The following is a 10,303-nucleotide window of genomic DNA, read 5'->3' as shown; positions in this document are numbered from 1 at the left end:
ATGTTAATGTTATTAACATTATGCTAAAAATCATGCAGTAAAAACAAGTCTGGCTAATCCAGGAGTACAGACTCCACAAAAGCAACCAAATGTTTTTTGTTGCAGGAGAAAATGCAATTAAAGAGCATTTATGTTGAGGAAAACTGGGGAGGGAAATGAGAAAGGAAAGCACTTTTAGGCTCTCTTTGCTGTTCCAGTGGGTCCCATGGAAACCTGCAATGTTTTCAAAAATGCATAATTCTAACACAAAAAATGTTCAACTACTAAAATGGCTGCATCGCTGTCTCATTTACACAGCATGTAGATTTATACACACACGTGGAAGAGAAAGAAAAAAGCCTTGCCAGGTAAATTAAGGATCAAAGGCACTGAATGTAAATTTCATTTGGCTACATGCAGATGTCTACACCGAACTTGCCACCTAGACTCCTGTAGGATCAGTCCTAAAGCCAAAAGCACTCCTACAGCAGATCACTTATGTCCTACTGTAGATCTCTAAAAGTGATCATGGTGAACCATCCCTATTCAGTCAGTAATTAAGTGCCTACTCCATGCCACTGCCTGCAAAGCGAGCTCGTGTGACTGGTCTGAATGCAGACATTTGCATGTAGTCAGAGGGATCCCACCCTCAGAGACAAGGGGTAACACCAACACATCTGAGGAGCAGACAGGCAGATTTGTGGAAATTCAGCCTTCGTGACTACGGTGTAACGGAGTCACAAAGGAGTAACGGAGGAGTAACGGAGGAACTGAGTGAACTCCTGAGGGAACTCCCAGTCTTCTCATCCTCTCAATGCCATGAGATGAGTAAAGTATTGTTAGCAGCCACGTGGGTGAGGTGCAGCATCTCCTACTGCTGCATAGGTCCCCGCAGAAAACACACGAGGTGTACCTGCTTCATCCTGTACGATCAGGGAAACATAAAAGGGATGAGGCATTTAATCTACTGTTAAGACTTATTTGTCATTCTATGTGTTTTGGGTCTTGTTAGTGCTATGGGAGAGTCTTTTTTCCCTCCTGGGAACCATGTCAAGCCTCACAGTGTAGAGACACCCTAAAATCCAGGTGTAATACCTCACCCTGTACCAGTCCTGGATCGGTAAGGCAGGTCTATGATCTGAAAGCACTTAATGGGATTGGGGAGTTTGGCACAAGTGTCACCCCAGTGATGCAGCCAGAAATCACAGGAGGAACAGATTAATTCAATTCACTGATATAAATAATGTCCTTCTCACGCAAGTATCTTCCCAGAGACAAAGAGATCATTGTTCTAACAAGGCGGCAAGCACAGGTACGTGATGGAGCTGGGTCTAGTTGTCCTAATATTTCCTTATATTTCTAAACAATTTAACGCATTTTGAAGGAGCAAAATGCACTTCACCAACATCTTCACGTATCACAATGATTTCTGGTACTTCAAATACTCAGGTCTGTGGCCAAGTAAAATAAAACATAATTATAATTAACTAGAAATGATGGAAGGATATATTTTATAGGAATATTTAGGATAAACTAAAGGAAGAATTAAAGGAAATTTTCCTGACAAATATTGTCTTTGAAGGGAAATGGTGGTAGTCCCTCAGTTTGGTCCACTTAACATGAGGCTACTGAAATACAAAAAAATGTGTTATGTGGTACAGACCTGCACTACAAACATATGAAATCAAAGAAATAGAGGACTGAGCCTATCGGGCTGATAACACACCGAGACACCCATCTGCACTGCATAGCTTCTTTGAGTTCCTGATACACGTTATTCAGAAGGACTTGTTGCCAGAAGAATCATGCTCCATGAGCTCCTGCTCCACCTTTTGTTATCTTCATGCCTCAGTGCTGCCACACTGAGGGGGGATTCCCAAATACTAATAAATAATTCCCAAAGGGGGAATTCTGGAAGGGGGAAATCTTACCTAATAAGATCAGCGAGTACGTGTTTTAAAGAAGCCTCGGAACTTGTAATTATCACGAGGCATTTCACTGTCAGTCTGACACACTATCGTTTGGATTTTTCATGTACAACTTTTCTATAAAACGATCTGCCTGTTGAGAAGATCAGGAGTGAAAAGAGCTTCCACGCTTGACTGACTGCTAAGTTTCGCTTGGTTCAGCAGAGCTAAAAGGAGGCAAATAAACTTTCAGATGACAAAACAATTAGTTTCAGGGAATAGCTCTAAAAGGTGGCTGTAAAATTTGGAAACTTAACTCTGTGATGCTTAACGAACTTTGGGATTTCTTATACTTTGCTGACATTTTTTTCCTTTGCTGTATGATTCAATGGTTACTGAACCTATGTAGGACCTAATCTGCCTGAAGGCACTACCATTATCCAGCACAATTAGTCTGGTAACAAATGAGGACCCCAGTTCATCTTTTTGCACACTCACAGTTTTATAGGGAGGCTCAGGAAAAACATTCTCTATAATCAATTAAAAATTAATGCTGTTAAAAACCAGCACTACCCTCCATGCTTATGAACACACATCACACTGATGGAAAATAAGTGTTCAACTCATATACATTCAGTTACAAATGAACAACTCCTAAATGAAGGAAGATTTGTTTCCAGTTAATGATTTAGGGGTCCGGTGCAGAACTATTTTGTATAGTGTCTATCACAGGGCTATCAAGTTAAAATTGAAAGTAATAAAAGCACTGGAATAAGTGCTGAAGAGATTTATGCAAAGCAGAGGATAATTTTCAGCTTTGGTTTGGATGGAGAACAGATGGGGAATCAGCGAAGTAAAGAGATATAAGGCTGTTCTATTAAGCACAAGCTGTACAGAAGATTTTTGCACAAACAATGAAAAAGGCATGTGGAAAGATAAAAAGAGCTTGTACTAAGTGAGTTGAGCAGAGAGTAGGCTGTGGAAAGGAGAAAAGCACAGACTGGGAAGCATTCACCTTCCTCCAGTAGGGCTGTTTCATAAACAGTGGCCAAAATCAATCAGTTTAGAAAAAGTAGAGTTGTTCAGGTCGCCTGAATATCAGGAAGGTGCTGAGTCCCTCTTTTAGGCCCCTTCTTTCAGGAGCAGAGAGGACAGGCTCCTCCAGAAGAAGAATGAGCAAGGTTCCTGCCTGGAGGGAAGGCTGCCTTTCGTAATTAAAACAGAGGAAAGCTAGGAGCTTAAATGTGAAGTCAAAGCACAAAGGTTGCACTCAGTACACTGTACCAGTGGCACTCAAAACACTTAATGGCATACCAGCTCCTCCCAAACATTACCCCTGTGGGGAATAAACATACCAGAAAGTCTGAATTTCCATTTTAATTGCTCTGTGTTTTTATGCAGCACATTTAAATGCATCCTAGTGTGTTTTAGGACTTATTATATCTTTACTTAAAAGTACAATCTGCTTCAAATTAAAGTTGAAGCTTACCTTACGTTTCCCATAACTTTGCTGCTAAGCACGTGGCGTCTATTTTAGTCTTCCTGGTTTCTTGTATGGCCTCCCTGCTTGGGGAAACTGCAGAGGACAGAAATGTTACATCCCAGGTAGGTTCTCCTCTTCCTGGGTTTTTAAAACAGCATTGCATAAACGATAATAAACCAATATACAAATCAAATGTAACAAAGTCAAAGTAAACTGAACGTCAGTTAGCCAGTCCATGACGCTGATTGCACAATGAAATATTGCTCTGAAATTCTTGATAGTAACTAAAAACTAAGAGATCAGTTCAGGAGGTACATAAGGTGAACTCTGCACGACCCTCAACTTATTCTTTCCCTTTTTTTCTTTACTGTTACTGAAGATCTATGTGCCCTGGAAGAAAGCTCCAGAATACTATTGTCTATACTCATCCTAAAAACCTCAAGTATAAATTTCCTGTAATACACTTCCAGTCATTTGGACAGCAGAAATCACACCTAAAATCCTTTTCCTTATTTCTGATTTTTATCTGTGCTTTCTCAGCTTGGACAATGAACATATTTTAGCCTGTCTTAAGAGAAAACTGCAAGCATTGGCCCAATATCCCTTTCTAAGATGTAGAGCAAGAGTCTCTAACTCTCTAACCCAAAACAGTTCTTATTTTTCCTAAATAAACTCTTGACAGACAGTTTATCTAACTCATTCTTTGAGAAAACAACCCAACATTTAGGACCAGATTGCAATTACAAAACAGGTCAGTCCTTCAGTCCTTGACTCCTGTGACCTAACTTTAAAGTCAGGCAAGGTAAGTCCCAGGGGTTATGCAACACAGAATCCTAGAATCCTTAAGGTTGGAAAAGCCCTCCAAGATCATCTGGTCCAACCATCCCCCTGCCACCAATGTCACCCATTGAACCATGTCCCCAAGCACCGCGTCCAACCTCTCCTTGAACACCCCCAGGGATGGTGACTCCACCACCTCCCTGGGCAACCCGTCCCAGTGCCTGACTGCTCTTTCTGAGCAGAAATGTCTCCTCATTTCCAACCTGAACCTCCCCTGGCATCCCACACAATGTAATTTAGCTTATGTATTAGCATTATATATGTTAATATTCACAATATATGTTAATATATACGTTAATTAGTTACTATTATGGCTTCAGCTTTCTGCCAGACTGAAGTAATTTTACAATCTCTGTGTTAAATGCAAATTCACTTTCCTGAGCTTCAATGTGTCCCTGCTGGTGCTGTTATCTCAGGGACGAGCAGAGGACTGCCAGTATCTCCCTGCTAATGCCGTTTGGGTACCTCTCATCTGGATTTCCAAAGCTCTCACTGCAATTCAGCCCCTGTTTGCAGGGAGCCAGCACTGTCCTTGACCCTCACCCTTCCTTTCCCTGCTATTATTTGCCCCGTACATGCCACCAGGCAGGTGTGATGAGATGTTTGTGCCAAAGCCTGGTACTGGCACCAAAAGACATCCTGCACAGGAGGTAGGTTCACAGCACTGCACAGACCTGCTGCTTAAAACCATCAGGAGTTGACAAGCTCTGTCCTTTGGCAAGGATTCATCAGCAGTGGGCACCGTGATATCCTAATGGAGAAGGGACCACGCAGCCAGGAGAGCAGGACATCCACAGAGCACAGCGTGATCCTACAAAGGAACAAAAAAGAAAAGAACTTAAGAAAAAAAATGAACCCAAACTCCAGGAAGAAGCAAACTTAGCTGTCTTTAGAGGCAACAGCCATTTCCTTCACATCAAACATATTTAACACGTTTCATAAATATAAAAGGCAGCACTGTTAGATAATGGGACAGTCCATGAACATTGTTTTTAAAAATTGGTACAAAATACATTAAAATGCACTAATTATGGCAGGGAAAAATAACAATTTTTGCCAGATAAGAAAGGTTCGAACATCCCAGCTGAAATTTAGTTGTGGGATACTAATGCCAAGCTTCCTGAAGTGATGCTGGTGAAGGGCTTTTCCACCCACCACTGCACCCCATTTGCTCCTGGTCCCATCCTGCAGCAACTGGGTGGACGTGTGGGGAGCCAAAGCTGTAAACAGCTAAAAAAAACTACCAAAACTCTTCTAAAATGGATCATTTCCCTGATTCAGCCCAGAGCTCAGCTGCACAGCTGTGCCAACACCGTGAAGAAGGCACTGCAATTCTTACACCATGCAAAGGAATTAGTAATGTGCCCACTGCTGTCGTACCTTTTATCCAGCAGTGAACCCCAAGTCTCTGTAATCACCAACACATTTATTTTGAACACCTCAGTGCATTTTGCAACAAGATTGATTGTGTTCCTTGACATTTTACTGTCAGAGATAGCATAACCAGCAATTAACAGATAAAAATGAACTGGTTACAATTTGATTACTAAATGTGATGCAAATTGTTTTCCTTGATATTCTTTCCTCAGAAACCCATTTCGCCCAAAAATAAGTCTAAATAAGTATAATTCAAAATACCAGCTCCGTTACCATCAAAATTTATCTCAGTTGAATGCAAGCAATTCATGATTTCACACTCAGCTTGTAAATATTCCTACACTCCCGTAGCCTGCATACAGCTGTCATGTCTGGTTGCACCTCTACCTTTCCTAACATTTTATTTAGAAACCAGTGACAGTTACCAATGTGAAATACAGCCCCGCTGATCATCCTTGATACAGTTCCCTCAAAACACTTGTACCTGTTAATAGCACTAAGGAGAACTGCGTGATGGGAGCGTGCCTGGAAAGCAGGATTCATCTGCAAAGAAGCAAGATGAAAGCAGTGCTTTTGCAGATTAATTACTTAAAAGCAGAGCAGAAAACACAACATTAGAAGGTAGAAGTGCCTAGGACTGAATTGGTTACTGACACAAGAAAGGGTTCTCACCCCAAGACTGGCAAAGAAGGAGAAAAGGTCTCCCTACGTCTGGTAATGCAAGTGAAAGGGAGCTCCAGGTGCCCACTAGAAAGATTAAAACTTGAACAATTTCTTTTGCACGATGTTGTTAAATACCTGTAAGGGTATGATTTGTATATTAGCGTGGTTCTGGCCTAACCACAGGTATAAAGATGTGTAATTTAGAACATGTTATTTGTTCTGATGAAGTACGCTGGAAAATGTCCTTGGAAAGATTATTCTAAAGGAACATTGTCATATTAAAAATTCTTATTTAAAAATAGCTGTTTTGACCAAATCAGTTTTAAAACTGAAAGGCTCTCTCGTCAAAAGGCCATCTCCTTTTTTTGATGCACCTTGTTTTGCTTTTCCATGTTATTTATGGTCCACAACAGTAACAGCTGCTTCAGCAGACGTGGCATGGTAGATACTGGTAATTCCCACTCCCTTTCTTGCTGTCTTAATCCCCCAAATTGTCACTGATCTTTGGCATTCCTCAAAGGCCAGAGCCACAAGGAACCCCCTTCAAGTCCTTCCCCTGTAGAGCAGAGACATTCGACTTCTCCTGCATGATGGAAATACCGTGAGCCCTCCTGGCTTGATTCAGCCAGGCGGAACAGACGAGTTACTCCTGTCTTGCACTCAGTGATCCTGTTCACACACCTCACAGTGCTGTCTGCTTTCCTGTAACAGTATGATATTGATTCAGGCTTAGGTCATTTTCCACAAAATTGCTCATCTTTTATGAACTTTGTTACTAATCATCTCCCAAAAGTACAAAGAAACCCCAAAACACTTTTACGGTAATGGCAAGAAGCAGATAAAACCCATGCACATTTAGCTACTGATCCTAGGCTGTACCACATCCCGTTTCAGGGGACTGAATTACATGGCAGTGCCTCACTAAGCCTTCCCATTAAGAAATGTTGTGATGAGATCTTTTTGCTAGTTCAGTAGTGTCCTGGATTAAACAGATTTTTTAAAAATATTATGCTTATGAAGTTAACAGCAAGCATCTTCAAATTATTCTTTGCCCTTATTACGTTATTTGAATATGAAAATATTCAATGAAAGCAAAGAGAAACTCTACAGAGTATTGAAATAATGAAACTACAGCAAGTCTCCCCATCACACCTATTTCCTCTTCTGCCACTCTTTACCAGGTATGCATAACACTTCTTCCTGACCGTCCTATGTTTTTACTAACATTGTATTTCAAACTGACTTGAAAAGCAGATGCCAAAATGATACAGCAAACAAAATTCTGGGAACACCAAGCTGTTCTCACTGCAGGGACTGCAGATCTGTGAAACTGTTCGGTGCTTAAGAAGCCTGCCTTAATGCAAGTGTGTATTTTTAAAGGACAAAATGTGTGCTTCCAATAAGCATGACCATTGGAATTTATTGCTGTCATTTCTTCTTTCTAAACACTTTTCCCTGTGTAATTTCATTGTCTCACTTTTACCTTACATACATCTCCCAAGGGTTTTTGCATCCCTGCAGTAGCAGAGGTGCCATATATATAAAAATAAATAGCTTGAAGAGAAAGAAGGAAAGAAAGAAGGAAGGAAAGAAGGAAAGAAGGAAAGAAGGAAAGAAGGAAAGAAAGAAGGAAAGAAAGAAGGAAAGAAGGAAAGAAAGAAGGAAAGAAGGAAAGAAAGAAGGAAAGAAAGAAGGAAAGAAAGAAGGAAAGAAGGAAAGAAGGAAAGAAAGAAGGAAAGAAAGAAGGAAAGAAAGAAGGAAAGAAGGAAAGAAAGAAGGAAAGAAGGAAAGAAGGAAGGAAAGAAGGAAGGAAAGAAGGAAGGAAAGAAGGAAGGAAAGAAGGAAAGAAGGAAAGAAGGAAAGAAGGAAAGAAGGAAAGAAGGAAAGAAGGAAAGAAGGAAAGAAGGAAAGAAGGAAAGAAGGAAAGAAGGAAAGAAGGAAAGAAGGAAAGAAGGAAAGAAGGAAAGAAAGAAAGAAAGAAAGAAAGAAAGAAAGAAAGAAAGAAAGAAAGAAAGAAAGAAAGAAAGAAAGAAAGAAAGAAAGAAAGAAAGAAAGAAAGAAAGAAAGAAAGAAAGAAAGATTGATTACAGTAATAATTACCTACCTACCACCCTGGCACTCTGGTAGGCAGAGACAATTCTATTTCGATGAAAACACTACACAAGTGATCATATTTTACAGATGTACAAATAGCTACGAGTTGTTCTGATACCTTTGGTTCATTTGTAGACCTTAATTAAGATTTAATTAATATATTTATAAGCAAATTTACACGATGAAAATGAAAGTCTTTAAAAATACTTGATCACATAACTCTAGGCACAGAAAGAAAAAGTAAACGTTTAACGTGAAAACATCTCCTGATTCATTTTTAAATGCGATCTCTCCACCTGATGAAACAATTTAGACAAAAAAGTGTCAAATCATTCCCCTCACGAGAATACCATCGCAGCGGGGAATTCAGCTCTTCCAGCAGGCTGTTGCTGTCTGGTATAGCCCCCTGGTGGCCCCGCTCTGCCTTAACCACCAGGGAACAGAGCAGCTGCCAGCTCTCTGGTGCCAGGCACTGATGAAAATACTCGGCTAAAACCCGTCCCCAAAAGTCTTCTTATCCATGGGTGGCCTGGCAGCACTTTTTAACTGCTTCGCTACCAATCTATCACAACCACAGTCTCATTAATGCTATAGGAGGTGCACTTTTTTTGTCACCCTTATTTATTTGGTGTCCATAGGGAAATGATTAAAGGGCATAGCTCTGCTCACCTCTGAGGAGCGTCAAGGCCCTAACCCCGAGTGTATAGGGAACGTGTGCGTAGTGATCGTTAAGAGTAGGTTCCTGCAGGAATTACTTCATTTTTCAGATTTCCTTTTCAGATCCAGGTTAGTTTTGGATTGTTCTCTCTACCGTAGAGCATTCTGTACTGTCTGCTGTTAATCTTTTCTCTGTCGGAGAAAAGGGAACACAGAGACGAAATGTGAAAATCGTGATTGCTCACTTTCTGATTAATTCTCAGACATCTGAGAGTATGTATTTGTCAAACAACATACAAAAGCTGTTGTTTGGGTCCTCTGCTTTCTGAACTAAAATATAACTTCATAAATCTATTCATCATCTCAAACCTGGTTTTATTTTGTTGATGTTTTTGGTTGTTTGTTTTGTTTATAGCACCTCACAGCATCAAGGGCCTGTAGCTGGCAGAAAGACCCTTTCATTTCAAAAATACAGCAGTTCAAACAAACCCTATTTTCTACCTCTTGCCATCCAGAAGTCTCATGGCCACTTCTCCTTTGCAGGACAATTTTCTGAAGGAAGCTGGAAGTGAAATTTCTGTATGAGTGGCATGAATTTCTCTTCCAGGCCCCTTTCCCACTGTAATCAGATATGAGAAGAGTTCGTATGCACTTCAGTCTTCTTGAGCCCTTTATCCTGTAATCCAGCATCTTACAGGTACCCTGTCAGGTAGAAAACAATCAAATTAGGGCGTTTTTGTTGTTTGTTTGTTTGTTTGTTTTGACAGACAATACCTGGAATTTTACCTTGTAACCAATAGTCTGTCACAGATCCAAAGATTCCCCACCTTTTCTGCATAACAGACCCTTAAATTTCATATCAATATATTGAACTCCAAAATTTGTCTGTGACTAAAGAAAAATTTGCATTTAGCTAAAAAATATGTTCCAGAAAGTTGCCACGTTTTGACTTGAACACCCCCAGGGACGCTGACTCCACCACCTCCCTGGGCAACCCATCCCAGTGCCTGACTGCTCTTTCTGAGCAGAAATGTCTCCTCATTTCCAACCTGAACCTCCCCTGGCACAACTTGAGGCCATTCCCTCTGATCCTATCACTGGTTACCTGTGAGAAGAGGCCGACCCCCAGCTCCCCACCCCTTCCTTTCAGGCAGTTGCAGAGAGCAATGAGGTCTGCCCTGAGCCCCCTCACACACTAGTCTTTTTATTTATTTATCTATTTTATTTATCTATTTATTTATTTGTTAATTTACATTTGAGCTTTTTTGTACATTTGACCTCACACTCCTTTTGAGTATTGTGT

General features: G+C 40.6%; 1 long non-coding RNA gene across 1 annotated transcript; it reads right to left on the bottom strand.

The window, feature by feature from the left end:
- Nucleotides 1-19: 19 nt before the first annotated feature.
- Nucleotides 20-9,669, bottom strand: LOC311433608. Its single transcript, XR_014690859.1, has 5 exons — nucleotides 9,502-9,669; nucleotides 9,013-9,192; nucleotides 4,884-5,020; nucleotides 3,376-3,462; nucleotides 20-902 (listed from the first exon to the last, which is right to left on the bottom strand). It is a non-coding gene; the product is annotated as an uncharacterized lncRNA (long non-coding RNA).
- Between the last annotated feature and the right edge of the window lie 634 nt (nucleotides 9,670-10,303).

Source organism: Aythya ferina (genome assembly GCF_964211825.1).
Source record: "Aythya ferina genome assembly, chromosome: 3".
NCBI lineage: Eukaryota > Metazoa > Chordata > Aves > Anseriformes > Anatidae > Aythya > Aythya ferina.
The sequence above is the reverse complement of the archived record's forward strand: the minus strand, read 5'-3'. Positions and strand labels throughout refer to the sequence as shown.